The sequence below is a fragment of the Porites lutea genome, chromosome 7, assembly GCF_958299795.1.
Source record: "Porites lutea chromosome 7, jaPorLute2.1, whole genome shotgun sequence".
In the NCBI taxonomy this organism is placed as follows: Eukaryota; Metazoa; Cnidaria; class Anthozoa; order Scleractinia; family Poritidae; genus Porites; species Porites lutea.
Window position 1 is genome coordinate 12094322 of NC_133207.1, and position 7218 is coordinate 12101539.

At 36.7% G+C, this 7218-nt stretch overlaps 1 protein-coding gene across 6 annotated transcripts in view; it reads right to left on the reverse strand.

Annotated features, from left to right (window-relative positions):
* Positions 1-4636, reverse strand: part of LOC140944267 (meprin A subunit beta-like) — a 16486-nt gene extending 11850 nt beyond the window's left edge. For 3 of the 6 annotated variants that reach the window (XM_073393402.1, XM_073393401.1, XM_073393396.1), the window contains exon 1: positions 17-170. The gene's annotated coding sequence lies outside the window, so the exon portion shown is untranslated. Of the gene's footprint in view, positions 1-16; positions 171-1575; positions 1708-2603; positions 2626-4401 lie in introns of those variants that run through there. The other 3 variants (XM_073393397.1, XM_073393400.1, XM_073393398.1) reach the window with 3 other exon arrangements.
* Between the last annotated feature and the right edge of the window lie 2582 nt (positions 4637-7218).

A 7218-nucleotide genomic window follows, 5' to 3' on the forward strand; every position in this document is an offset into this window, starting at 1 on the left:
GCAAAGATAGACTAACAATGTCTTGCTTAATGTGTCGTTCCCTTGAAAATGGTAGCGCGGTACTCTGTTAGTTCAGAGTTAGCATCGCGTGCCTTCATTCACGTGGCTTTAAGACCCGTTAAATCCATATTTGTATACAATGGTATTGTTTGGGTGCATTGCACGTACGCGGGTACGAGTACTTCCACACTAGTCACACGGGGTTAATTCGATGATCAAAAGGGGCACGCTTCCAATACTTGGTGACATGACAGATCTAAAATAAACTCCTGAAGCTAGGGTCACCTGTGTATCAACCAATAGACATTTATTTTAACACGTTACATCGAGGAGCTGAAAAAGCTCGTTCAAAATGCCTATGTATTCTGTATTATTTGATTTTTAAGCAAAATTAAAATAAAGCGGAAGTCTCAAGAACGAAGAATATAGAAAATATAGAAATGTTTTTTTTTTTGAAGTTAGTGATTGTATTGCTATTGGATACATTTATAAGATATCCATTACGGCCAGCTCGAGTTTAGGATAAGACTGAAACGTTGTTTTTGTGTGGCTATAAGATACTTGCTTTTATTGCTATTTTTTCACGGACTACCTAATCACGTGTATTAAGCTAAGTACTTAAAACATTAGGCTCCATTATCTGGAAGTAATTCCCGAAGCGAGGAACCTTTTTCTCAGCCACTTCGCGTACAAAATAGCTCGGTTCATTACATATGTTTCTAAATATAAGGGCAAACAGTATTTAGGCGTTGACCTTACAAAATGCCAGAAAATTCGGCATTCATTTACAATTGACGCGAAGGGTTTTGATCACGTCCTAGGCCTAGTGTGGGCTAATGCAATTATTCCCAGCAGCTGCACATTTTTCCGCTTTCAAGAGTATTCAGTAGTGATAATGAACCCGTTTACATTTGTTATGGCCATTAAAAATTCCCTCCTCCGGTCAATATGCTTTGTAATGCAATTCTCGGTTCATCAAGAGTGGCTTTTGACCGCCACTTTCATCTTGTACTACATTTTAGTATTTTTAAAACGGTTTTTGAATGGTAGTCGCTGTTTTAGCTCTAGCCTTATAAATGTAATACACTATAGGTGAAATCTTGACTTATTTTAAGCAAAGCAGTGTCTTCCCTGAGGTGATGTTTATTCAGTTTTAATAAAAGGACTAAAAGGGGTCGATAGCTCTCGGGAGTTTGGCTTCGGATCCTCTGGTGAAGAAGATCATTGATTGGTTAAGCCATGACCTTGTCAATTGGAAAGAGCCAATGCCAAAAGTAATAACAAAACACGAGAACTGATGTATGAAGCGCATAAAAAAGGGAATTTGAGAGCAAATAACAGTGAAAAAAACAATTATAATTCAATAGAAACGGCGACTGATCAGTATGTGTGAGAATTAAATGTGACTAGAAGCATCTCTCTGTTCGAATCAACGATCACTGCAGGAGCCGGAAATTAAGGCCAAAAAAAAAAAATACTCTTATCAACTCAGTGACTTGTGTTATAGGTCTTCTTGTATACAGCCTTAAATTAGCCTGATCTTCTTGATAAACAAATAAGCGAAGGAATCAATACCTTGGGGCTCCTCCTCTTGCTCTAAGCTATACATTCAGGGTTGAAAGTTCTGTCAGGAAGTCTACTTTTTTCTCAGTCTTGTCTTAAGAAAGGAAAGTTTCTTATGGGATTTAGATCCCGTAGTCTTAGTGGAAGATAAGATACATTACGTGATTGGTGATAATGATTTCGGTACTTCGGCCACATGTTGCGTGGGAGGAGCGATATTACTGTGCTTCAGTAAACATGGTAAACAATATGTTTCCGCGATTAAGGACTAGAACATCTGATTCCCTGATTTGGCTCATTAATTCTAAGAGACTTGAAAGAGAGTCAATATCACAATACAATATGCCACAAGTTGTTTAGTATATGCTCTTAAAATTGCTTATTGCAACATCAAGCTCTTTTTTCGCTTGTCAATAATTTTTAGTTCTAACGGATTGCATGCATGAAATACTAATTAAACAAGTTCGTATTCATGTTGTAACAAAGAACCTGTGATTCTTTGTCAGTCAGTAAATGTGCGTAACATTTCAAAGTAACGAATAGATTAAATTTCTCTTAGTACAGAAATCCAGTACAACTGATTAATGTCATTAATAAACAACTAAGTTATTAAGTTCTCAGGTGCTATAAAGGGCGATATACCTTAATATACAATTAAAAATAAAATACAAAAAGGATTAGGGAATCACAATCATGCAACTGAAAACGAAATGTTCAAACTCAGCCCTCTGATATTATGAACGGGGCTATTAAAATCCGATGACCTATATTTATGAATAATTAGGTATCACGATTTTTCATTTATAAACTTATAAACTTTTTTTTGACCTTAATTAGTAGACTTAGTACCGAAGAACTGAATCATAAAACTAAACTGTATTATTTAGTGACGTCGAACATCACAGACGTTCCCCTAGAAACCAACTGCTGCTGATTCCTGCGGCTGTTGAAACGACACCAAATTACTGTCTAAAGGTATAAAACTACTATATCTCTTCTCAGGAGAGATCATTCTAATCTATTCAGGCAGTCCAATTTACCTTTGCTCTTCGGGGAAGAGTGTAGCCGGTTTAAAATCCCCTATAGCTAAGGGTTTTCAGGGATTTTATGACGACATTACCGTACAATAATTTACTCCACTGTAATCGATCATTATCCAAACTTAAGATAGTGTAATATTAGTTGATTAGTTGACCACAGTTATACCATTAATATTTGCCCTCTTCATGTGTCTTATCTCAGTCAATCGGTTTAGAAAAATGATTTACAATTTAAGTGTCATTTTTTATTCGGTTTCCTAAATGCATTTTCCAAAGCTAGCCCAATGGCTGACATACCGTGTACTTGGTTAAGGTTACGTTTCCACTAAACAAATATGTTAGTTGTCAGGTACTTCAAAAACATTTGAGCAAAAGACACGAAAATGATTTAAAACCTTTGTAGGCTGAGGGAAATAAAATGTGTAAAGAATTCCGCTTTAACCACCATGTTTACCCCAACTTCCGCCGTCGTTCACGATTTCGCGCTAGTTTCCCGCCAGAAGACGCCTGATGATAAACACGACTACGTCATAGTTATAATGCTACTCTGGAAAACTCGACTGTGACGAAATGAATTAAGATGAAATATTCATTACAGCATTTTCTTCAAAAAAAAGTAAAATTCTAGATTCTAGAAATTATGAATGCAAAGCTTTTGTCTTATTCGTTTCAGTCGAGAACAAAGGTCTTATTGTACATAACAAACCGCAATTCACTGGGGAGCTGATGATCAATATCAATCGATCTCGGAGCAGAGCCATTCGATCAAAAATAGAGATAACGTACTACACTTTAGAAACATATTGAATAACTGTACTGAGTATTGAAATTATCCCAACATGAGCACGAAAGCTGTTGTGCGAAACATGAAATCACACTACAAAGTATTTTAAGTTATTCTACATTTAAGTGTTATTGTTTGTTCAATATTGTAAAAAAATACCAACGATTTATTCAAGCTGCGCTTGATTGATCGTTATATCAAAATGAAAAAGGTTAAATATTCTCCAAAAGGATTATTCCACTATTATTAGTTAAAGCAAAAGCAAAAGATTTTCATGTTATTTCGGAGTAGCTGGATGAAAATTAAATTCAAGAGAACGCTCTTCTTAAGCAGCAACAATCTGATTAGTCCCTAAAATAAAAAACCTCCATCGGCAAGCAGTTCTTACTTCTATTCAAAACAGGAAATTTACCCCACCTTCGGTAACCGGAAAGGTTATTATTTTCCATTCAAAGCATGAAATTTTGACGTTCTTTTTCTTTAAAGTAGCTGACTTCCGTCCACCAAATTGATTACGGGCAAGAAAATTGCTAAAACAAAAACAAAACCACAAACCCACCTTGAGGAGCATTTTTTTTTTATCTGTCAAACTGTTTTTTTTATCAAAAAGCCATGATTACTCGAGTTTGGCTTCGATCTTCCATGACGGGAAATGTGTTAGTGACGACAGACATAAAAATAAAAAAATACTGATTTCAAAAAATGACAATGAAACGTAGCTTTCAGATTGAAGCGATAATGGAAATACAGCGAGTCAAAGCACGTTAAAAATATGTAAAGAGGCTAATTTGAACCCATGTGAGTTGAACACTAAAAGTAAAGCTTAGATTTATGTCATGCTCTACATGCAAGTTTTACTGAGGCCTACAACCCACTTTCATCACCGACATCAGCTACATGCAATATCAAAAGTAGAAAGTGCTCTACTCTCTCACTTAAGGAAGACTTATGACTTTGCAGAAAGATGTTTTGCAACATAGAGAAAGCTATAAACTATCATGATTGTTCTTTTACCTGGAATTGATCGCAGTAAAAGGAAGGTGTTTTCATCTACCGTCAGCCGGTCGGTCGGTCGGATGCTGTCTCGTTACATGCACAACACACAACTATTGGCGGCTTCTGCTGTGCTTGAGGTTCGAAAACAACTGACTTATATAAGCACTGTGACTTTAAAGTGCGATATTGGACTTAAGCACACTTCAATGCACTGAGCGAAAGGAAACCGACACTTGTTTCTTACTCGTTGCGTTGGTTTGAATTTTGGAGATGTCAGTGGGGTGGTGACAAACTGAAATACGTTACCGATTAGGGCAAGTAGCCAAACCACATTCAATAGCTTGATCGATGACGAGTTAACTTTTAAAACATTTTCTATAATGATCAACACGTTACATATGAAATTCAGTCGACTGGTAAAACTGAATACAGGGCAAATATTATGTGTCAATAGTGCAACCTAAATATCACCCTACCATTTTTGTGAGTTATGTTGTCAGTATATTACTGATATCACTAGGTGATATGAGATCCTACTTATTCAAAAAAGGGGCACAGCGTTCCCGTTTTTTGAAACAAAAGCGAACAAAAAGTCATAAACTAATTAAGCACAAAGGACACAGAGAAGTGCTCGACTTATGTACCACAATCCGTTCGCAAACGAAATACAATGCAGCTGACAATGCCACCACAAAGGCGGAGAAAGACTATCGGAATAAGGACTATGGCTCACGTCTGCAAAAGCTCTTAGGCCATTGTAGACTATTTTTAGCCATGTAAGAAAACTGGAGCGACGGTCTATATTTAGATAATCCAATGTCGATTTGCATCTACGGGTTAAAAAAACAACAACAGTTCAGTGAATTTTGGTGAAGGAAAGTGAGTAAGATTAGGTTTTTTTTTTTTTTAAGCAAAGACTGCCGTAAAAGATTAGAGTTGAGCTTCTCATTAGCCGCCCTGGAGGGAGGGCGCTTAACAAAGTTTTTTTAACCGGGAGAGTCCATTCCCACGTCCAACCTCTTTCCATTGAGAAGTCTTCTTTTCATTATATGTAGTGTCAGTAAGCTCCTGGTAGAATTCAAATGATACAGCCAAGACAAGACCAGACAATATTTTATTTGGGGCCTTATACCAGCTGGTGCGTCAACCGTCAGTTCCAAATCATAATTCAAAATTACAGTCTTCTATGTTAAGCTATTTATTCCACTATACATAACAAGTTATTACAATAGGCGATGATTGCATACACACAGACACATATTTTGATCTGCTTTTTGTCTTTAGCTTCCTTCTCGTTTCTAAATTTGGAGCATTATCCACATGCCTTCCAGCTATCAATATTTAGGTTTCAGGCTTCTCGCTAGGGGGATTTATAAAACATGAATATTTCATCTGGTGTCATTTTGTTCACTCTTATAAGATAATTCATATTTCAGGGTTATTGAATAGAACGATTCTTTTTACCTGGTAAGCGGGGCATACAGTTAAAAAGTGATATTCGTCCTCCATTAAGTTTACAAATTGGACATATTCTTTCTTCGGGTTTTTTATAAGGTCTTGATTATCAGCCCATCTCTATGGCGAGTTTGTGGTTGCTTTAAAATCTCAGTTTTGTTAAACTTATTCTGTGACGGGTATTGGTAATCTGGCGAAGGTAATCCTCACATTTGTGATTTTCTATTAGTGTTTTGAATTTTCGGTATGTTCTCATTTTGTTATTTTGGTCAGCATCACTTTTAATGTCATTTCATTTCACTCATCCACTGTTGCAGTTCTATATCCTTACGGCCTTTGCCTTTAAAATTATTGTCCCTTCGTTTCCTTCATATAATGTGCTTTTATCCAAACTTCTCCTAGTCCTATCTGATCTAAGGTGCTTCTGATTTTTTGCTCCAGAAAGCTTTATTTTCATTCCATTTTACTTCATCGTATGTTATTTTCGATAATTTATTTTCTTTATTAATCCGAGATAACCAGAACTTTAAAAAATTCCTTCACAGGGCGGCCACCTCTATGGCAGCCATAAGGTGAATACGTAAATGACTGATTTCCCTACCAGTTCAGTTTTATAGGCTTCAACTCGTGAAATTCTTACTGTTCATACCAAGTATATATAGCTTAAAAACAGTACACCTCAAAAGCTTGCCTTGACGTGGTTTTGCCTGCATCCGGGCCGGTCCTCAGAGAGAACTGCCTTATAACGAACGCCGAAGAAGGAACTATCACAATAATCAACCACTACAACCTCTCATCCTAATTGCAGAGATGTTAATGAGATAAATAATCCCTTTCCATTTTCTTTTTCCATTCTGTGTGTCACGTCATTTGCGAATAGCGTTTTGGAATTTGAATGGTTTTAACGGTAGCATTCTAGGAAATAAACTAAGAAGAGACGATTTTTAAAGCATAATTAATGAACATGACAATTAATAACTTATTAGCCATATATGGTTAGGAATATTTGTTGTTAATAATTTTAGTTATTTGGAAATAGTCGATATACTGTTTGTTGTATAAGACTCCAAATAAAAAACATGTATGTATGTCCGGCCGAATTTTTGAAAACATACCTCAAAACGGCCCAGAAGATTTGCTCAGAGATCTAGCGCCAGTAGCCAGGTTTGCGGCGAGAATAAACATAAGGGGCTTGCTGTAAGAGAACCATGGGTAAGAGCTGAGTTTCTTGAAATTATTGACTTTAGTTGAGTCGGTTTAAGGTGTGTGGCCTCAAGGAACTAGCTGGTGTGGTTTTCATAAATCCGGCTAGATGTATGTGTGTATGTATGTATGTCGGGTGTACCGAGCACCCCCCCCCCCCCGGCTACCTCGCCCTGG